Source organism: Scyliorhinus torazame, chromosome 24 (assembly GCF_047496885.1).
Source record: "Scyliorhinus torazame isolate Kashiwa2021f chromosome 24, sScyTor2.1, whole genome shotgun sequence".
NCBI lineage: Eukaryota > Metazoa > Chordata > Chondrichthyes > Carcharhiniformes > Scyliorhinidae > Scyliorhinus > Scyliorhinus torazame.
In genome coordinates this window covers 56146224-56168239 of record NC_092730.1, presented here as the reverse complement: position 1 = coordinate 56168239, position 22016 = coordinate 56146224, and the positions used below count along the sequence as shown (strand labels likewise).

At 48.0% G+C, this 22016-nt stretch overlaps 9 non-coding genes across 9 annotated transcripts; all 9 read left to right on the top strand.

The window, feature by feature from the left end:
• Positions 1–10531: 10531 nt before the first annotated feature.
• trnag-ucc (transfer RNA glycine (anticodon UCC)) lies at positions 10532–10603 on the top strand. Its single transcript has one exon. It is a non-coding gene; the product is annotated as a tRNA-Gly (tRNA).
• Positions 10604–11763: 1160 nt separating this feature from the next.
• Positions 11764–11846, top strand: trnal-aag (transfer RNA leucine (anticodon AAG)). Its single transcript has one exon. It is a non-coding gene; the product is annotated as a tRNA-Leu (tRNA).
• Positions 11847–12521: 675 nt separating this feature from the next.
• On the top strand, positions 12522–12593 carry trnae-uuc (transfer RNA glutamic acid (anticodon UUC)). Its single transcript has one exon. It is a non-coding gene; the product is annotated as a tRNA-Glu (tRNA).
• A 1160-nt stretch (positions 12594–13753) lies between these two features.
• trnal-aag (transfer RNA leucine (anticodon AAG)) lies at positions 13754–13836 on the top strand. Its single transcript has one exon. It is a non-coding gene; the product is annotated as a tRNA-Leu (tRNA).
• A 675-nt stretch (positions 13837–14511) lies between these two features.
• Positions 14512–14583, top strand: trnag-ucc (transfer RNA glycine (anticodon UCC)). Its single transcript has one exon. It is a non-coding gene; the product is annotated as a tRNA-Gly (tRNA).
• Positions 14584–15743: 1160 nt separating this feature from the next.
• trnal-aag (transfer RNA leucine (anticodon AAG)) lies at positions 15744–15826 on the top strand. The gene has a single exon. It is a non-coding gene; the product is annotated as a tRNA-Leu (tRNA).
• A 675-nt stretch (positions 15827–16501) lies between these two features.
• On the top strand, positions 16502–16573 carry trnag-ucc (transfer RNA glycine (anticodon UCC)). The gene has a single exon. It is a non-coding gene; the product is annotated as a tRNA-Gly (tRNA).
• A 1160-nt stretch (positions 16574–17733) lies between these two features.
• Positions 17734–17816, top strand: trnal-aag (transfer RNA leucine (anticodon AAG)). Its single transcript has one exon. It is a non-coding gene; the product is annotated as a tRNA-Leu (tRNA).
• Positions 17817–19722: 1906 nt separating this feature from the next.
• Positions 19723–19805, top strand: trnal-aag (transfer RNA leucine (anticodon AAG)). Its single transcript has one exon. It is a non-coding gene; the product is annotated as a tRNA-Leu (tRNA).
• Positions 19806–22016: the final 2211 nt, after the last annotated feature.

The window sequence follows — 22016 nt, the reverse complement described above, 5'->3', positions numbered from 1 at the left end:
ATGCAGCAATGAGAATTTTCTTAAACACCACCGGCTTGGAGAAGGATGGCACTCAGACACAAGACTCTGCTGTGGTTCAAAAATATTAAAATCACATCAAGCTTGGAATGTAAAGACAATGAAGATAGAATTTAAATAGATTTGTGCACGGAGCACACATTTTGTCGCAACGTGGCAGGGTGGCCGAGCGGTCGCAGGCGCTGCGCTAAGGTCTCAGTCTTTTCTGGAGGCGTGGGTTCGAATCCCACTTCAGACATTAGCTTTTCCTCCACGCAATATTCAACCCCAGGAAGATCCAATACCTCACATTCAATGGGCAAGCGGTGAGCTCAGGACATGGGATTCCTGCTTGAATTCGTACAGCATGACCCGAAAGGCAGAAGCCCAGTTCATGACAGGAGTAGTTTAAATCCTGCCGGTGGCCAGGGACAGCACGGTGCGACTGCAAGTCAGGCAGGTAACGGGAAGCAGCAGTCAGGAACTCAGGAGCCTCAGCACTTGACCCTGTCCAACAGGTATGAGGCACTTGCTCCCTGTGTGAATGGCGAACAGGGCTGCAGGAAGGATGAGTCAGCTGACCAAGGCACCATGGTTCAGCAGGCTATTCAAGGGGAGGGAGTAAATAGGCAAGTTGTAGTTGTAGGGGATTCTATTATCAGGGGGATAGATAGTATCCTTTGTGAGCAGGATAAAGGGTCCCACATTATAAGTTGCCTGCCCGGTGCTAGGGTGCGGGGCATCTCTGACCGGCTTGAAAGGATACGGGTGAGGGAGGGGGCGGACCCAGTTGTTGTGGTCCATGTCGATACCAACAACATAGGAAAGTCTAGAAAAGAGGACCTGTTTAGAGATTATAAAGAGCTAGGATTCAAATTAAAAAACAGGTTCTCAAGGGTCATAATCTCCGGATTACTGCCCGAGCCACGTGCAAATTGGCATAGGGAGGCAAGAATAAGGGAAGATAATACGTGACTGAAAGAGTGGTGTGGGAAAGAGGGGTTCCTTTTCATGGGACACTGGCATCAGTTTTAGGACAGGGGGACCTATACCGTTGGGATGGTCTCCACCTGAACCGAGCTGGGACCAGTGTTCTGGCGAAAAAAGTAAATAGGGTGGTCAGTCGGACTTTAAACTAGAGAATGGGGGGGGGGGCGAGGGGAGTGAGGGAACCATGAGGTGAAGTAATCAGTGGGAAGCGTAGCTGCTTAGGAATACAAAAACGCACGAAAAGACCGAACTCAGGAGAGGTTACGATAGTCCCCGTCCCACAAAATATGACACAGTGTATGGAAAGCCTCAGTAAACCAAGGTCCACCACACTAAGAAAACAAAAAGGGACGGTCAATAGAGAATTAAAGGTGCTATATTTAAATGCGCGCAGTGTACGGAACAAGGTAGATGAGCTTGTGGCCCAGATTGTGACTGGCAGGTATGATGTGGTAGGCATCACAGAGACGTGGTTGCAGGGGGTTCAGGACTGGCATTTAAACCTCCAGGGATTCACAACCTATCGAAGAGACAGAGAGGTGGGCAGAGGGGGCGGGGCTGACTTGTTAATTAGGAATGAAATTAAATCGATAGCACTAAACGACATAGGGTCAGATGATGTGGAGTCTGCGTGGGTAGAGTTGAGGAACCACAAAGGCAAAAAAAAACCATAATGGGTGTTATGTACTGGCCTCCTAACAGTGGTCAGGACCAGGGTCACAAAATGCACCACGAAATAGAAAGTGCGTGTCAGAAAGGCAAGGTCACAGTGATCATGGGGGACTTTAATATGCAGGTGGACAGGGTAGATAATGCTGCCAGTGGACCCAAGGAAAGGGAATTCATTGAATGTTTACAGGAGGGGTCTTTTTGGAACAGCTTGTGATGGAGCCCACGAGGGGACAGACCATTCTGGACTTAGTTATATGTAATGAGCCAGAATTGATTAAAGATCTTAAAGTAAGGGAACACTTAGGAGGCAGTGATCATAACATGGTAGAATTCAATCTCCAATTTGAAAGAAAGAAGATAGAATCAGATGTAAAGGTGTTACAGTTAAATAAAGGTAACTACAGGGGCATGAGGGAGGAACTGACGAAAATCGACTGGGAGCAGAGCCTAGTGGGAAAGACAGTAGAACAGCAATGGCTGGAGTTTCTGGGAGTAATTGAGGGCACAGTACAGATGTCCGTCCCAAAGAAAAGAAAGGTTATCAGAGGGGAGATTAGGCAGCCATGGCTGACAAAGGAAGTTAGGGAATGCATCAAAACAACAGAGAAAGTCTATAATCTGGCAAAGAGTAGTGGGAAGTCAGAAGATTGGGAAGGCTACAAAAACAAACAGGATAACAAAGAGAGAAATAAAGAAAGAGAGGATCAATTATGAAGGTAGGCCAGAAAGTAACATTAGGATTGATAATAAAAGTTTCTTTAAATACATTAAAAACAAACGGGAGGTAAAAGTAGACATTGGGCCGCTCCAAAATGTCCCTGGTAATCTAGTGATGGGAGAGAAGGAAACAGCTGAGGAACTAAATAAGTACTTTGCGTCAGTCTTCACAGTACAAAGAACAAAGAACAAAGAAATGTACAGCACAGGAACAGGCCCTTCGGCCCTCCAAGCCCGTGCCGACCATACTGCCCGACTAAACTACAATCTTCTACACTTCCTGGGTCCGTATCCTTCTATTCCCATCCTATTCATATATTTGTCAAGATGCCCCTTAAATGTCCCTATCGTCCCTGCTTCCACTACCTCCTCCGGTAGCGAGTTCCAGGCACCCACTACCCTCTGCGTAAAAAACTTGCCTCGTACATCTACTCTAAACCTTGCCCCTCTCACCTTAAACCTATGCCCCCTAGTAATTGACCCCTCTACCCTGGGGAAAAGCCTCTGACTATCCACTCTGTCTATGCCCCTCAATATTTTGTATACCTCTATCAGGTCGCCCCTCAACCTCCTTCGTTCCAGTGAGAACAAACCGAGTTTATTCAATCGCTCCTCATAGCTTATGCCCTCCATACCAGGCAACATTCTGGTAAATCTCTTCTGCACCCTCTCTAAAGCCTCCACATCCTTCTGGTAGTGTGGCGACCAGAATTGAACACTATACTCCAAGTGTGGCTTAAGTAGAAGACATGAGTAATGTCCCAACAATTCAGGAGAGTCAGGGGGCAGAGTTGAATATGGTATCCATCACAAAGGAGAAAGTGCTAGAGAAACAAAGAGGTCTAAAAATTGATAAATCTCCGGGCCCAGATGGGATACATCCTAGAGTTCTAAAGGAGATATCTGAAGAAATAGTGGAAGCGTTAGTTATGATCTTTCAAAAGTCACTGGAGTCAGGGAAAGTCCCAGAGGATTGGAAAATCGCTGTTGTAACCCCCCTGTTCAAGAAGGGAACAAGGAAAAAGATGGAAAATTATAGGCCAATTAGTCTATCCTCGGTTGTTGGCAAGATTCTAGAATCCATTGTTAAGGATGAGATTTCTAAATTCTTGTCAGTACGGGGTCGGATCAGGACAAGTCAGCATGGATTTAGTAAGGGGAGGTCGTGCCTGACAAACCTGTTAGAGTTCTTTGAAGAGATAACACATAGGTTAGACCAAGGAGAGCCAATGGATGTTATCTATCTTGACTTCCAAAAGGCCTTTGATAAGGTGCCTCACGGGAGACTGCTGAGTAAAATAAGGGCCCATGGTATTCGAGGCAAGGTACTAACATGGATTGACGATTGGCTGTCAGGCAGAAGGCAGAGAGTTGGGATAAAATGTTCTTTTTCGGAATGGCAACCGATGACGAGTGGTGTCCCGCAGGGTTCAGTGTTGGGGCCGCAGCTGTTCTCTTTATATATTAACGATCTAGATGACGGGACTGGGGAAATTCTGGCTAAGTTTGCCGATGATACAAAGATAGGTGGAGGGGCAGGTAGTATGGAGGAGGTGGGGAGGCTGCAGAAAGTTTTAGACAGTTTAGTAAAGTGGTCCAAGAAATGGCTGATGAAATTCAACGTGGGCAAGTGCGAGGTCTTGCACTTTGGAAAAAAGAATAGAGGCATGGACTATTTTCTAAACGGTGACAAAATTCATAATGCTGAAGAGCAAAGGGACTTGGGAGTCCTAGTCCAGGATTCTCTCAAGGTAAACTTGCAGGTTGAGTCCGTAATTAAGAAAGCAAATGCAATGTTGTCATTTATCTCAAGAGGCTTGGAATATAAAAGCAGGGATGTACTTCTGAAGCTTTATAAAGCGTTAGTTAGGCCCCATTTAGAATACTGTGAGAAATGTTGGGCCCCACACCTCAGGAAGGACATACTGGCACTGGAGCGGGTCCAGCGGAGATTCACACGGATAATCCCAGGAATGGTAGGCCTAACATACGATGAACGTCTGAGGATCCTGGGATTATATTCATTGAAGTTTAGGAGGTTGAGGGGATATCTAATAGAAACTTACAAGATAATGAATGGCTTAGATAGGGTGGACGTAGGGAAGTTGTTTCCATGAGCAGGGGAGACTAGGACCCGGGGGCACAGCCTTAGAATAAAAGGGAATCACTTTAGAACAGAGATGAGGAGAAATTTCTTCAGCCAAAGAGTAGTGGGTCTGTGGAATTCATTGCCACAGAGGGCGGTGGAGGCCGGGACGTTGAGTGTCTTTAAGACAGAAGTTGATAAATTCTTGATTTCTCGAGGAATTAAGGGCTATGGAGAGAGAGCGGGTAAATGGAGTTGAAATCAGCCATGATTGAATGGTGGAGTGGACTCGATGGGCCGAATGGCCTTACTTCCGCTCCTATGTCTTATGGTCTTATGGTCCCTCTGTAACTTGTAACATCCTTCCGCACTATCCACAACTCCACCGACTTTAGTGTCATCTGCAAATTTACTCACCCATCCTTTTTTACAGCATTTTCTCTGTGGTTCCCCATTTTTTACCTTTACTTTAGACTCTCAATACTTTCGTGTGAGGAACAGGTCGGCGGGAGTTCGGTCTTTGTTGATTGCAGCAAACTGATCAATGCAGCAATGAGAAGCTCGTTAAACACCAGCGGCTTGGAGAAGGACGGCACTCAGATAGAGGACTCTGGCTGGAGTGCAAAAATAGGAAAAGCACATGAAGTGTGAAAAGAAATTACGATGAATATAGAATTTAAATCGATTTGTGCACGGAGCATATGTTTTGTCACAAAGCGTTAGGATGGCCGAGCGGTCGAAGGCGCTGCGTTAAGTTTGCAGTCTCCTCTGGAAGCGTGCGTTCGAATTCCCTTCTGACATTAACATTTCTTCCACGAAGTTATGTTCCTCAAACAAAATGTTCAACCCCAGGAAGATCCAATACCTCCGGTTCAATTGGGAAGTGGTGGCCTCAGGACATGAGATGAACTTCCTCCTGTGTGGACACAGAAGGGGTTCTTTGGCGACTTGTCTGTGAAAGCGGCACCAGAAGCAGCTGTGGAGAGAGATTCCAGTCGCCAGGATGCAACTGTCTAATTGGAGCTTTCACGCCGCTCAGATCTTAGACTCTCAATACCTTCGCGTGAGGAACAGGTAGGCGGCAGCTCGGTCTTTGTTGATTGGAGCAAACTGATCAATGCAGCAATGAAAAGCTCCTTAACCCCCCAGCGGCTTGGAGAAAGATCGCACTCAGATGCAGGTCTCTGGCTGGGGTTCAAAAATAGGAAAAGCACATCTTGTTTGAAAGGAAATTACGAAGAAGATAGAATTTAAATCGATTTGTGCACGGAGCATATCTGTCGCCACAGCGCGGCAGGGTGGCCGAACGTTCGAAGGCGCTGCTTTAAGGTCCCAGTCGCAGCATTAAGATCGCAGTCTTCTCTGAGGCCTGTGTTCGACTCCCACTTCTGACATTAACTTTTCTTCCACGAGGTTACATTTCTCCAGCAAAATGTTCAACTACCAAACATCCAATACCTCCAATTCAATGGGGAACCGTTGGCCTCAGGACGTGAGATTCCTGCTTAAATTGGCACAGCAATACCCCACTGGCAAAATCCCAGCTAGTGACCGGATAATCTGCTCAGTGACTCTGGTTGAGGAATTAATATGGATCCCAGGACTCCGGGCAAAATTCCTCTTCACTTGTTGTAAATAGTCTTGCTGGTTGGATTGTCGAGGTGACTCATTTAACCTCTCACATAATCCTCTTCTGCCGCTTTTACTGCATGAAACTCCTCCTGTTTGGACACTGAAGGTGTTTTTTGGCTACTTGTCTGTGAATGCAGAAGCAGCTGTGGAGAGAGATTCCAGTCGCGAGAATGCAACTCTATAATTGCATGCTTCACGCCGCTCAGATCTTAGACTCTCAATAGCTTCGTGTGAGGAACAGGTCGGCGGCAGTTCGGGTTTTTTGATTGGATCAAACTGATCAATGCATCAATGAGAAGCTTCTTAACCGCCAGAGGCTTGGAGAAGAATGGCACCCAGATACGTGACTCTGGCTGGCGTTCAAAAATAGGAAAAGCACATCTCGTTCGAAATGAAATAACGGTGAAGATCGAACTTAAATCTATTGATGCACGGAGCATACCCTTTGCCACAAAGCGTCAGGATAGCAGAGCGGTTGATGGCGCTGCGTTAAGGTCGCAGTTTCCTCTGGAGGCGTAGGTTTGAATTCAACATCTGACATTAACATTACCTCCACGAGGTTACATTTCTCAAGAAAAATATTCAACCCCAGGATGATCCAATATCTCCCATGCAATGGGAGAGGTGGCCTCGTATCGTGCGATTCGTGCTTAAATTCCCACAGGAAAAAGCCCACTTGATGAATGGATAATCTGCTCAGTGACTCTGGTTGAAGCAGTAATATTAATCCCAGGACTCCGGGTATAATTCCTCTTATCTTGTAAATAATCTGTCTGGTTGGATTGTCGCGGTTACTCAGTTGACTTCTCCCAGAGTCCTCTTCTGCCGCCTTTACTGGATGAACGTCCTCCTGTTTGGACACTGCAGGGGTTCTTTGGCTACTTGTCTGTGAAAGCAGCAAGAGAAGCAGCTGTGGAGAAAGATTCCAGTCGCAAGAATGCAACAGTCTAATTGCATCCTTCACGCCGCTCAGATCTACGACTCTCAATAATGAGGAACAGGTCGGCGGCAGTTTGGTCTTTGTTGATTGGAGCAAACAGGTCAATGCAGCGTTGAGAAGCTCCATAACCCCCAGCGGCTTGGAGAAGGATGCCAGTCGGATGCAAGACTCTGGCTGTGGTTCAAAAATAGGAAAATCACATCGAGTTTAGAATGAAATGATGATTAAGAAAGATCTCAAATCGATTTGTGCACGGAGCAGGGCTTCTGCCAGAGCGCCTCAGGATGGCCGAGCGATCGTAGACACTGCATTCAGGTAGCAGTTTCCTCTGGAGGCGTGTGTTCGAATCCCACTGCTGACATTAACTTTTCGTCCACGAGGTTACATTTCTGCAGCAAAATGTTCAACCTCAGGAAGGTCAAATAACTCAGATACAATGGGGAAGCGGTGGCCTCAGGACATGAGATTCCTGCTTCGATTCGCACAAGAAGACCGTACAGATAGAAACCCAATTCATGGCTGGATGATCTGCTCAGTGACTCTGGTTGAGGAATTAACATTGATCCCAGGACTCCGGGTAAAATTCCTCTTCTCTTGTTGTGAGTAGTTTGGTTGGTTGGATTGTCAAGGTAAACTCAGTTTTTCGAAGAGGTCACAAAGATGATTGATGCAGGTAGGGCAGTGGATGTTATCTATATGGACTTCAGTAAGGCCTTTGACAAGGACCCTCATGGTAGACCGGCACAAAAATTGAAGTCACACGGGATCAGGGGTGAGCTGGCAAGTTAGATCGAGAACTGGTTAGGTCATAGAAGGCAGAGTGCAGCAATGGAAGGGTGATTTCCTAATTGGAGGGCTGTGACTAGTGGTGTTCCGCAGGGATCAGTGCTGGGACCTTTGCTGTTCGTAGAAAACATAAATGATTTGGAGGAAAATGTAACTGGTCTGCTAAGTAAGTTTGCAGACGACACACAGGTTGGTGGAATTGCGGATAGAGATGAGGACAGTCAGCGGATGCCGCAGGATTTAGATCGTTTGGAGACGTGGGTGGAGAGATGGCAGATGGCGTTTAATCCGGACAAATGTGAGGTAATGCATTTTGGAAGGTCTAATGGAGGTAGGGAATATACAGTGAATGGTAGAACACTCGAGAGTATTGAAAGTCAGAGAGATCAAGGTGAACAGGTCCACAGGTCATTGAAAGGGACAACACAGGTGGATAAGGTAGTCAGAAAGGCATACGGCATGCTTGCCTTCATTGGCCGGGGCACTAAGTACAAGAATTGGCACGTCACGTTGCAGCTGTATAGAACCTTAGTTTGGCCACACTTTGAGTAGAGTGTTCAATTCTGGTCGCCACACTACCAGAAGTGTGTGGAGGCTTTATGAAGGTGCAGAAGAGATTTAACAGGATGATGCCCGGTATGGAGGGCATTAGTTATGAGGAGCGGTTGAATAAACTCGGTTTGTTCTCACTGGAACGACGGAGGTTGACGGGCGAGCTGATAGTGGTCTACAAAATTATGAGGGGCATCGACACAGTGGATAGTCAGAGACAATTGCCCAGGCTAGGGGTGTTAATTACTGGGCGGCATCGGTTTAAGGTGCGCGGGGCAATGTTTAGAGGAGATGTACGAGGCACGTTTTTTACACAGAGGGTAGTGGGTGCCTGGAACTCGCTGCCGGAGGAGGCGGTGGGACCATGGACGATAGTAACATGGAAGGGGCATTTTGACAAATACAGGAATAGGATGGGAATAGAGGGATACGGAACAAGGAAGTGTAGAAGATTTTAGTTTAGACGGGCAGCATGGTCGGCACGGGCTTGGAGGGCCGAAGGGCCTGTTCCTGTGCTGTACTTTTCGTTGTTCTTTGTTTTTGTTTGAAATGAAATGACAATGACGATAGAATTTAAATCGATTCGTGCACGGAACACACCGTATGTCACAGCGCGTACCGATGGCCGAGCGGATGAAGGTGCTGCGTTTCGGTTATAGTCTCCTCTGGAGACGTGTGTTCGAATCTCACTTCAGATATTCAACTTTCATCCGCGCGGATCCATTTCTCCAGCGAAGTGTTGAACCCGAGGATAATCCAATACCTCCGATTCAATGGGGAAGCGGTGGCCTCAGGACGTGAGATTCTTGCTTAAATACGCACAGCAAGACCCCGCAGGCAGAAGCCAAGTTCATGACGGGATGTTCTGCTCAGTGACTCTGGTTGAGGAATTAATAATGATCACAGGACTCCTGGTAAATTTTCACTTCCCTTGTTGTAAATAGTCTGGCTGCTTGGATTGACGCAGGTGAATCCGTTGGCTTCTCCCAGAATGTTCTTCTGCTGCCTTTACAGCATGAACTTCCTCGTGTTTGGACACTGGAGGCGTTATTCGGCTGCTTGTCTGTGAAAGCAGCACCAGATGCAGCTGTGGAGAGAGATTACAGTCGCCAGAATGCAACTGTCTAATTGGATCCTTTACGCCGCTCAGATCTTAGACTCTTAATACCTTCGTGTGAGGAACAGGTAGGCGGCAGTATGGAGTTTGTTGATTGGAGCGAACTGATCAATGCAGAAATGAGAGCTCCTTAACACACAGCGCGTTGGAGAACGATCGTACTGAGACACAAGAGTCTGGCTGGCGTTCAGAAATAGTAAAACCACATCTAGTTTGAAATGAAATGAAGACGAAAATTAAATTTAACTCGATTTGCGCATGGAGCATATCTTTGGCTACAGCGCGTCAGGATGGCCGCGCGGTCGAAGGCGCTGCGTTAAGGTCGCACTCTCCTCTGGAGGCGTGAGTTCGAATCCCACTTCTGACATTAAGTTTTCCTCCACGTGGTTACATTTCTCCAGCAAAATGATCAACGCCAGGAAGATCCAATACCTCCCATTAAATGGGGAAGCGTTGTCCTCCGGGAATGAGATTCCTGCGTATATTCGCACAGCGAGACCCCACAGGCAGATGCCCAGTTCATCACTGGATAATTTGCTCATGACTCTATTTGAGGAATTAATAATAATCCCAGGATTCCTGGTAAATGTCTCGTCTCTTGTTGTAAATAGTCTGGCTGGTTGGATTGTCGAGGTGTCTCAGTCGTCATCTCCCAGAAAACTCTTCTGCCGCCTTTACTGGATGAACGTCCTCCTGTTTGGACACTGAAGGGTTTTCTGGCTACTTGTTTGTGAAAGCAGCACCAGAAGCAGCTGTGGAGAGAGATTCCAGTCGCAAGGATGCAACTGTATAATTGGATCCTTCACGCCGCTCAGATCTTAGACTCTCAATGTCTTCATGTGAGGAACAGGTCGGCGGGAGTTCGGTCTTTGTTGATTGCAGCAAACTGATCAATGCAACGACGCGAAGCTCCTTAACCCCCAGCGGCTTGGAGAAGGACGGCACTCAGATACAGGACTCTGGCTGGTGTTCAAAAATAGGAAAAGCACAACTGATTAGAAATGAAATGACAATGAAGATGTAATTTAAAATTCTTCAGTGAGCGATGGTGGTATAATGGTGAGCATAGCGGCCTTCCAAGCAGTTGACCTGGGTTCGATTCCCAGCCATCGCAGAAAAAACTTATTTCGAAATTTTGGGCAGCAAGGTAGCACAGTTGTTTCACAGCTCCAGGGTTCCAGGTTCGATTCCCGGCTTGGGTCACTGTCTGTGCGGAGTCTGCACGTTCTCCCCATGTCTGCGTGAATTTCACCCCGGGTGCTCCGGTTTCCTCCCACGGTATAAAGACGAGCTGGCTCGGGGAATTGGTCATGCGTAATTGCCCTTAGTGTCCAAAAAGGTAGGAAGGATTATTGGGTTGCGGGGTGAGGGTGATAGGATGGAATTGAGGTCTTAAGTGGATCGGTGCAGACTCGATGGGCCGAATGGACTCCTTCTGCACTGTATGTTCTATGTCTATTTGTGCACCGAGCATAACAGTTTCTGCAGCTCGTCAGGGTGGCCGAGCGGTCGAAGATGCGGGTTAAGGACGCAGTCTCCTCTGGAGGCGTGCGTTAGAATCCTACTTCTGACATTGCCTTTTTTTCCACGAGGTTACATTTCTCCAAAAATTGTTGAACCCCAGGAAAATCTCATACCTCCCATTCAATGGGGAAGCGGTGGCCTCGGGACGCGAGATTCGTACTTAAATTCGTACAGCAAGACCCCACAGTCAGAAGCCCAGTTCATGACTGGATGATATGCTCAGTGACTCTGGTTGACGAATTAATACTGATACCAGGACTCCGGGTATATTTCCACTTCCATTGTTGTATAGAGTCTGGCTGGTTGGATTGTCGGACGTGAATCAGCTGGCTTCTTCCAGAAAGTTCTTCTGCCGCCTTTACAGCATGAACATCCTCGTGTTTGGCACTGGAGGCGTTATTCGGCTACTTGTCTGTGAAAGCAGCACCAGATGCAGCTGTGCAGAGAGATTCCAGTCGCCAGGATGCAACTGTCTCATTGGATCCTTCCCGCCACTCAGATCTTAGACTCTTAATACCTTCGTGGAAGGAACAGTTAGACGGCAGTACGGACTTTGTTGATTGGAGCAAACTGATCAATGCAGAAATGAGAGCTCCTTAACACACAGCGCGTTGGAGAACGATCGCATTCAGACGCAAGAGGCTGGCTGGCGTTCAAAAATAGTAAAACCACATCTAGTTTGAAATGAAATGAAGATGAAAATTAAATTTAAATCGATTTGCGCATGGAGCATATCTTTGGCCACAGTGCGTCAGGATGGCCGAGCGGTCGAAGGCGCTGCGTTAAGGTCGCAGTCTCCTCTGGAGGCGTGGGTTCGAATCCCACTTCTGACATTCCCTTTTCCTCCACGTGGTTACGTTTCTCCAGCAATATTTGCAACACCAGGACGATCCAATACCTCCCATTCAATGGGGAAGCGGTGGCCTCCTGGAATGAGATTCCTGCTGATATTCGCACAGCAAGACCCCACAGGCATAAGCCCAGTTCATCACTGGATAATCTGCTCATGACTCTATTTGAGGAATTAATAATGATCCCAGGATTCCTGGTAAATGTCTCGTCTCTTGTTGTAAATAGTCTGGCTGGTTGGATTGTCGAGGTGTCTCAGTCGACATCTCCCAGAAAACTCTTCTGCCGCCTTTACTGGATGAACGTCCTCCTGTTTGGACACTGAAGGGTTTTCTGGCTACTTGTTTGTGAAAGCAGCACCAGAAGCAGCTGTGGAGAGAGATTCCAGTCGCAAGGATGCAACTGTATGATTGGATCCTTCACGCCTCTCAGATCTTAGACTCTCAATATCTTCATGTGAGGAACAGGTCGGCGGGAGTTCGGTCTTTGTTGATTGCAGCAAACTGATCAATGCAACGACGCGAAGCTCCTTAACCCCCAGCGGCTTGGAGAAGGACGGCACTCAGATGCAGGACTCTGGCTGGTGTTCAAAAATAGGAAAAGCACAACTGATTAGAAATGAAATGAGAATTAAGATAGAATTTAAAATTCTTCAGTGAGCGATGGTGGTATAATGGTGAGCATAGCTGCCTTTCAAGCAGTTGACCTGGGTTCGATTCCCAGCCATCGCAGAAAAAACTTAATTCGAAATTTTGGGCAGCAAGGTAGCACAGTTGTTTCACAGCTCCAGGGTTCCAGGTTCGATTCCCGGCTTGGGTCACTGTCTGTGCGGAGTCTGCACGTTCTCCCCATGTCTGCGTGAATTTCACCCCGGGTGCTCCAGTTTCCTCCCACGGCATAAAGACGAGCTGGCTCGGGGAATTGGTCATGCGTAATTGCCCTTAGTGTCCAAAAAGGTAGGAAGGATTATTGGGTTGCGGGGTGAGGGTGATAGGATGGAATTGAGGTCTTAAGTGGATCGGTGCAGACTCGATGGGCCGAATGGACTCCTTCTGCACTGTATGTTCTATGTCTATTTGTGCACCGAGCACAACAGTTTCTGCAGCTCGTCAGGGTGGCCGAGCGGTCGAAGGCGCGGGTGAAGGACGCAGTCTCCTCTGGAGGCGTGCGTTAGAATCCTACTTCTGACATTGCCTTTTTTTCCACGAGGTTACATTTCTCCAAAAATTGTTGAACCCCAGGAAGATCTCATACCTCCCATTCAATGGGGAAGCGGTGGCCTCGGGACGCGAGATTCGTACTTAAATTCGTACAGCAAGACCCCACAGTCAGAAGCCCAGTTCATGACTGGATGATATGCTCAGTGACTCTGGTTGACGAATTAATACTGATACCAGGACTCCGGGTAAATTTCCACTTCCATTGTTGTAAATAGTCTGGCTGGATGGATTGTCGGACGTGAATCAGCTGGCTTCTTCCAGAAAGTTCTTCTGCCGCCTTTACAGCATGAACATCCTCGTGTTTGGCACTGGAGGCGTTATTCGGCTACTTGTCTGTGCAAGCAGCACCAGAAGCAGCTGTGCAGAGAGATTCCAGTCGCCAGGATGCAACTGTCTCATTGGATCCTTCCCGCCACTCAGATCTTAGACTCTTAATACCTTCGTGGAAGGAACAGTTAGATGGCAGTACGGACTTTGTTGATTGGAGCAAACTGATCAATGCAGAAATGAGAGCTCCTTAACACACAGCGCGTTGGAGAACGATCGCATTCAGACGCAAGAGTCTGGCTGGCGTTCAAAAATAGTAAAACCACATCTAGTTTGAAATGAAATGAAGATGAAAATTAAATTTAAATCGATTTGCGCATGGAGCATATCTTTGGCCACAGTGCGTCAGGATGGCCGAGCGGTCGAAGGCGCTGCGTTAAGGTCGCAGTCTCCTCTGGAGGCGTGGGTTCGAATCCCACTTCTGACATTCCCTTTTCCTCCACGTGGTTACGTTTCTCCAGCAATATTTGCAACACCAGGACGATCCAATACCTCCCATTCAATGGGGAAGCGGTGGCCTCCTGGAATGAGATTCCTGCTGATATTCGCACAGCAAGACCCCACAGGCATAAGCCCAGTTCATCACTGGATAATCTGCTCATGACTCTATTTGAGGAATTAATAATGATCCCAGGATTCCTGGTAAATGTCTCGTCTCTTGTTGTAAATAGTCTGGCTGGTTGGATTGTCGAGGTGTCTCAGTCGACATCTCCCAGAAAACTCTTCTGCCGCCTTTACTGGATGAACGTCCTCCTGTTTGGACACTGAAGGGTTTTCTGGCTACTTGTTTGTGAAAGCAGCACCAGAAGCAGCTGTGGAGAGAGATTCCAGTCGCAAGGATGCAACTGTCTAATTGGATCCTTCACGCCGCTCAGATCTTAGACTCTCAATATCTTCATGTGAGGAACAGGTCGGCGGGAGTTCGGTCTTTGTTGATTGCAGCAAACTGATCAATGCAACGACGCGAAGCTCCTTAACCCCCAGCGGCTTGGAGAAGGACGGCACTCAGATGCAGGACTCTGGCTGGTGTTCAAAAATAGGAAAAGCACAACTGATTAGAAATGAAATGACAATGAAGATAGAATTTAAAATTCTTCAGTGAGCGATGGTGGTATAATGGTGAGCATAGCTGCCTTCCAAGCAGTTGACCTGGGTTCGATTCCCAGCCATCGCAGAAAAAACTTATTTCGAAATTTTGGGCAGCAAGGTAGCACAGTTGTTTCACAGCTCCAGGATTCCAGGTTCGATTCCCGGCTTGGGTCACTGTCTGTGCGGAGTCTGCACGTTCTCCCCATGTCTGCGTGAATTTCACCCCGGGTGCTCCGGTTTCCTCCCACGGCATAAAGACGAGCTGGCTCGGGGAATTGGTCATGCGTAATTGCCCTTAGTGTCCAAAAAGGTAGGAAGGATTATTTGGTTGCGGGGTGAGGGTGATAGGATGGAATTGAGGTCTTAAGTGGATCGGTGCAGACTCGATGGGCCGAATGGACTCCTCCTGCACTGTATGTTCTATGTCTATTTGTGCACCGAGCATAACAGTTTCTGCAGCTCGTCAGGGTGGCCGAGCGGTCGAAGGCGCGGGTTAAGGACGCAGTCTCCTCTGGAGGCGTGCGTTAGAATCCTACTTCTGACATTGCCTTTTTTTCCACGAGGTTACATTTCTCCAAAAATTGTTGAACCCCAGGAAGATCTCATACCTCCCATTCAATGGGGAAGCGGTGGCCTCGGGACGCGAGATTCGTACTTAAATTCGTACAGCAAGACCCCACAGTCAGAAGCCCAGTTCATGACTGGATGATATGCTCAGTGACTCTGGTTGACGAATTAATACTGATACCAGGACTCCGGGTAAATTTCCACTTCCATTGTTGTAAATAGTCTGGCTGGTTGGATTGTCGGACGTGAATCAGCTGGCTTCTTCCAGAAAGTTCATCTGCCGCCTTTACAGCATGAACATCCTCGTGTTTGGCACTGGAGGCGTTATTCGGCTACTTGTCTGTGCAAGCAGCACCAGAAGCAGCTGTGCAGAGAGATTCCAGTCGCCAGGATGCAACTGTCTCATTGGATCCTTCCCGCCACTCAGATCTTAGACTCTTAATACCTTCGTGGAAGGAACAGTTAGACGGCAGTACGGACTTTGTTGATTGGAGCAAACTGATCAATGCAGAAATGAGAGCTCCTTAACACACAGCGCGTTGGAGAACGATCGCATTCAGACGCAAGAGCCTGGCTGGCGTTCAAAAATAGTAAAACCACATCTAGTTTGAAATGAAATGAAGATGAAAATTAAATTTTAATCGATTTGCGCATGGAGCATATCGTCGGCCACAGTGCGTCAGGATGGCCGAGCGGTCGAAGGCGCTGCGTTAAGGTCGCAGTCTCCTCTGGAGGCGTGGGTTCGAATCCCACTTCTGACATTCCCTTTTCCTCCACGTGGTTACGTTTCTCCAGCAATATTTGCAACACCAGGACGATCCAATACCTCCCATTCAATGGGGAAGCGGTGGCCTCCTGGAATGAGATTCCTGCTGATATTCGCACAGCAAGACCCCACAGGCAAAAGCCCAGTTCATCACTGGATAATCTGCTCATGACTCTATTTGAGGAATTAATAATGATCCCAGGATTCCTGGTAAATGTCTCGTCTCTTGTTGTAAATAGTCTGGCTGGTTGGATTGTTGAGGTGTCTCAGTCGACATCTCCCAGAAAACTCTTCTGCCGCCTTTACTGGATGAACGTCCTCCTGTTTGGACACTGAAGGGTTTTCTGGCTACTTGTTTGTGAAAGCAGCACCAGAAGCAGCTGTGGAGAGAGATTCCAGTCGCAAGGATGCAACTGTATAATTGGATCCTTCACGCCGCTCAGATCTTAGACTCTCAATATCTTCATGTGAGGAACAGGTCGGCGGGAGTTCGGTCTTTGTTGATTGCAGAAAACTGATCAATGCAACGACGCGAAGCTCCTTAACCCCCAGCGGCTTGGAGAAGGACGGCACTCAGATGCAGGACTCTGGCTGGTGTTCAAAAATAGGAAAAGCACAACTGATTAGAAATGAAATGACAATGAAGATATAATTTAAAATTCTTCAGTGAGCGATGGTGGTATAATGGTGAGCAGAGCTGCCTTCCAAGCAGTTGACCTGGGTTCGATTCCCAGCCATCGCAGAAAAAAATTATTTCGAAATTTTGGGCAGCAAGGTAGCACAGTTGTTTCACAGCTCCAGGGTTCCAGGTTCGATTCCCGGCTTGGGTCACTGCCTGTGCGGAGTCTGCACGTTCTCCCCATGTCTGCGTGAATTTCACCCCGGGTGCTCCGGTTTCCTCCCACGGCATAAAGACGAGCTGGCTAGTGGAATTGGTCATGCGTAATTGCCCTTAGTGTCCAAAAAGGTAGGAAGGATTATTGGGTTGCGGGGTGAGGGTGATAGGATGGAATTGAGGTCTGAAGTGGATCGGTGCAGACTCGATGGGCCGAATGGACTCCTTCTGCACTGTATGTTCTATGTCTATTTGTGCACCGAGCATAACAGTTTCTGCAGCTCGTCAGGGTGGCCGAGCGGTCGAAGGCGCGGGTTAAGGACGCAGTCTCCTCTGGAGGCGTGCGTTAGAATCCTACTTCTGACATTGCCTTTTTTTCCACGAGGTTACATTTCTCCAAAAATTGTTGAACCCCAGGAAGATCTCATACCTCCCATTCAATGGGGAAGCGGTGGCCTCGGGACGCGAGATTCGTACTTAAATTCGTACAGCAAGACCCCACAGTCAGAAGCCCAGTTCATGACTGGATGATATGCTCAGTGACTCTGGTTGACGAATTAATACTGATACCAGGACTCCGGGTATATTTCCACTTCCATTGTTGTATAGAGTCTGGCTGGTTGGATTGTCGGACGTGAATCAGCTGGCTTCTTCCAGAAAGTTCTTCTGCCGCCTTTACAGCATGAACATCCTCGTGTTTGGCACTGGAGGCGTTATTCGGCTACTTGTCTGTGAAAGCAGCACCAGATGCAGCTGTGCAGAGAGATTCCAGTCGCCAGGATGCAACTGTCTCATTGGATCCTTCCCGCCACTCAGATCTTAGACTCTTAATACCTTCGTGGAAGGAACAGTTAGACGGCAGTACGGACTTTGTTGATTGGAGCAAACTGATCAATGCAGAAATGAGAGCTCCTGAACACACAGCGCGTTGGAGAACGATCGCACTCAGACGCAAGAGTCTGGCTGGCGTTCAAAAATAGTAAAACCACATCTAGTTTGAAATGAAATGAAGATGAAAATTAAATTTAAATCGATTTGCGCATGGAGCATTTTTTTGGCCACAGTGCGTCAGGATGGCCGAGCGGTCGAAGGCGCTGCGTTAAGGTCGCAGTCTCCTCTGGAGGCGTGGGTTCGAATCCCACTTCTGACATTCCCTTTTCCTCCACGTGGTTACGTTTCTCCAGCAATATTTGCAACACCAGGACGATCCAATACCTCCCATTCAATGGGGAAGCGGTGGCCTCCTGGAATGAGATTCCTGCTGATATTCGCACAGCAAGACCCCACAGGCAAAAGCCCAGTTCATCACTGGATAATCTGCTCATGACTCTATTTGAGGAATTAATAATGATCCCAGGATTCCTGGTAAATGTCTCGTCTCTTGTTGTAAATAGTCTGGCTGGTTGGATTGTCGAGGTGTCTCAGTCGACATCTCCCAGAAAACTCTTCTGCCGCCTTTACTGGATGAACGTCCTCCTGTTTGGACACTGAAGGGTTCTCTGGCTACTTGTTTGTGAAAGCAGCACCAGAAGCAGCTGTGGAGAGAGATTCCAGTCGCAAGGATGCAACTGTATAATTGGATCCTTCACGCCGCTCAGATCTTAGACTCTCAATATCTTCATGTGAGAAACAGGTCGGCGGGAGTTCGGTCTTTGTTGATTGCAGCAAACTGATCAATGCAACAATGCGAAGCTCCTTAACCCCCAGCGGCTTGGAGAAGGACGGCACTCAGATGCAGGACTCTGGCTGGTGTTCAAAAATAGGAAAACCACAACTGATTAGAAATGAAATGACAACGAAGATAGAATTTAAAGTTTTTAAGTGAGCGATGGTGGTATAATGGTGAGCATAGCTGCCTTCCAAGCATTTCATCTAGGTTCGATGCCCGGCCATCGCAGAAAAAACTTATTTCGAAATTTTGGGCAGCAAGGTAGCACATTGTTTCACAGCTCTAGGGTTCCAGGTTCGATTCCCGGCTTGGGTCACTGTCTGTGCGGAGTCTGCACGTTCTCCCCATGTCTGCGTGAATTTCACCCCGGGTGCTCCGGTTTCCTCCCACGGCATAAAGACGAGCAGGCTAGGGGAATTGGTCATGCGTAATTGCCCTTCGTGTCCAAAAAGCTAGGAAGGATTATTGGGTTGCGGGGAGAGGGTGATAGGATGGAATTGAGGTCTTTAGGGGATCGGTGCAGACTCGATGAGCCGAATGGACTCCTTCTGCACTGTATGTTCTATGTCGACTTGTGCACCGAGCATAACAGTTTCTGCAGCTCGTCAGGGTGGCCGAGCGGTCGAAGGCGCGGGTTAAGGACGCAGTCTCCTCTGGAGGCGTGCGTTAGAATCCTACTTCTGACATTGCCTTTTTTTCCACGAGGTTTCATTTCTCCAAAAATTGTTGAACCCCAGGAAGATCTCATACCTCCCATTCAATGGGGAAGCGGTGGCCTCGGGATGCGAGATTCGTACTTAAATTCGTACAGCAAGACCCCACAGTCAGAAGCCCAGTTCATGACTGGATGATATGCTCAGTGACTCTGGTTGACGAATTAATACTGATCCCAGGACTCCGGGTAAATTTCCACTTCCATTGTTGGAAATAGTCTGGCTGGTTGGATTGTCGGACGTGAATCAGCTGGCTTCTTCCAGAAAGTTCTTCTGCCGCCTTTACAGCATGAACATCCTCGTGTTTGGCACTGGAGGCGTTATTCGGCTACTTGTCTGTGCAAGCAGCACCAGAAGCAGCTGTGCAGAGAGATTCCAGTCGCCAGGATGCAACTGTCTCATTGGATCCTTCCCGCCACTCAGATCTTAGACTCTTAATACCTTCGTGGAAGGAACAGTTAGACGGCAGTACGGACTTTGTTGATTGGAGCAAACTGATCAATGCAGAAATGAGAGCTCCTTAACACACAGCGCGTTGGAGAACGATCGCATTCAGACGCAAGAGTCTGGCTGGCGTTCAAAAATAGTAAAACCACATCTAGTTTGAAATGAAATGAAGATGAAAATTAAATTTAAATCGATTTGCGCATGGAGCATATCTTTGGCCACAGTGCGTCAGGATGGCCGAGCGGTCGAAGGCGCTGCGTTAAGGTCGCAGTCTCCTCTGGAGGCGTGGGTTCGAATCCCACTTCTGACATTCCCTTTTCCTCCACGTGGTTACGTTTCTCCAGCAATATTTGCAACACCAGGACGATCCAATACCTCCCATTCAATGGGGAAGCGGTGGCCTCCTGGAATGAGATTCCTGCTGATATTCGCACAGCAAGACCCCACAGGCAAAAGCCCAGTTCATAACTGGATAATCTGCTCATGACTCTATTTGAGGAATTAATAATGATCCCAGGATTCCGGGTAAATGTCTCGTCTCTTGTTGTAAATAGTCTGGCTGGTTGGATTATTGAGGTGTCTCAGTCGACATCTCCCAGAAAACTCTACTGCAGCCTTTCCTGGATGAACGTCCTCCTGTTTGGACACTGAAGGGTTCTCTGGCTACTTGTTTGTGAAGGCAGCACCAGAAGCAGCTGTGGAGAGAGATTCCAGTCGCAAGGATGCAACTGGAGAATTGGATCCTTCACGCCGCTCAGATCTTAGACTCTCAATACCTTCGTGTGAGGAACAGGCCGGCGGGAGTTCGGTCTTTGTTGATTGCAGCAAACTGATCAATGCAACAATGCGAAGCTCCTTAACCCCCAGCGGCTTGGAGAAGGACGGCACTCAGATGCAAGACTCTGGCTGGTGTTCAAAAATAGGAAAAGCACAACTGATTAGAAATGAAATGACAATGAAGATAGAATTTAAAGTTCTTCAGTGAGAGATGGTGGTATAATGGTGAGCATAGCTGCCTTCCAAGCATTTCATCTAGGTTCGATGCCCGGCCATCGCAGAAAAAACATATTTCGAAATTTTCGGCAGCAAGTTAGCGCTGTGGTTAGCACAGTTGTTTCACAGCTCCAGGGTTCCAGGTTCGATTCCCGGCTTGGGTCACTGTCTGTGCGGAGTCTGCACGTTCTCCCCATGTCTGCGTGAATTTCACCCCGGGTGCTCCGGATTCCTCCCACAGCATGAAGACGCGCTGGCTCGGGGAACTGGTCATGCGTAATTGATCTTAGTGTCCAAAAAAGTAGGAAGGTTTATTGGGTTGCGGGGTGAGTGTGATAGGATGGAATTGACGTCTTAAGTGGGTCGGTGCAGACTCGATGGGCCGACTGGACTCCTTCTGCTCTGTATGTTCTCTGTCTATGTCTATTTGTGCACGTAGCATAACGTTGCCGCCAGCTCGTCAGGCTGGCCGAGCGGTCGAAGGCGCTGCGTTAAGATCGCAGTGTCCTCTGGAAGGCGTGGGTTCGAATCCTACTTCGGACATTGCCTTTTTTTCCACGAGGTTACATTTCTCCAATAAATGTTCAACCCCAGGAAGATCTAATACCTCCCATTCAATGGGGAAGCGGTGGCCTCGGCACGTGAGATTCGCACTTAAATTCGCACAGCAAGACCCCACTGTCAGAAGCCCAGTTCATGACGGGATGATCTGCTCAGTGACTCTGGTTGACGAATTAATACTGACCTCAGGACTCCGGGTAAATTTCCACTTCCCTTGTTGTAAATAGTCTGGCTGGTTGGATTGTCGGACGTGAATCAGTTGGCTTCTTCCAGAAAGTTCTTCTGCCGCCTTTACAGCATGAGGGACCTCCTGTTTTGACACTGAAGGGTTCTTTGGCTACTTGTTTGTGAAAGCAGCACCAGAATCAGCTGTGGAGAGAGTTTCCAGTCGCAAGGATGCAACTGTATAATTGGATCCTTCACGCCGCTCAGATCTTAGACTCTCAATACCGTCGTGTGAGGAACAGGTCGGCGGGAGTTCGGTCTTTGTTGATTGCAGCAAACTGATCAATGCATCAATGCGAAGCTCCTTAGCCCCCAGCGGCTTGGAGAAGGACGGTACTCAGATTCAGGATTATGGCTGGTGTTCAAAAAATAGGAAAAGCACAACTGATTAGAAAGAAAATGCGAATGAAGATATAATTCAAAGCGGGTCTGTGAGCGATGGTGGTACAGTGGTGAGCACAGTTTCCTTCCAAGCAGTTGACCCGTGTTCGATTCTCGGCCATCGCAGAAGAAATTTATTTCGAAATTTTGGACAGCAAGGTAGCATCGTGGTTAGCACAGTTGCTTCACAGCACCAGGGTTCCAGTTTCGATTCCCGGCTTCGGTCACTGTCTGTGCGGAGTCTGCATGTTCTCCCTGTGTCTGCGTGAATTTCACCCCGGGTGTTCCGGTTTCCTCCTCCAGCCCATAGACGTGCAGGCTAGGTGAATTGGCCATGCAAAATTGCCCTTCGTGTCCACAA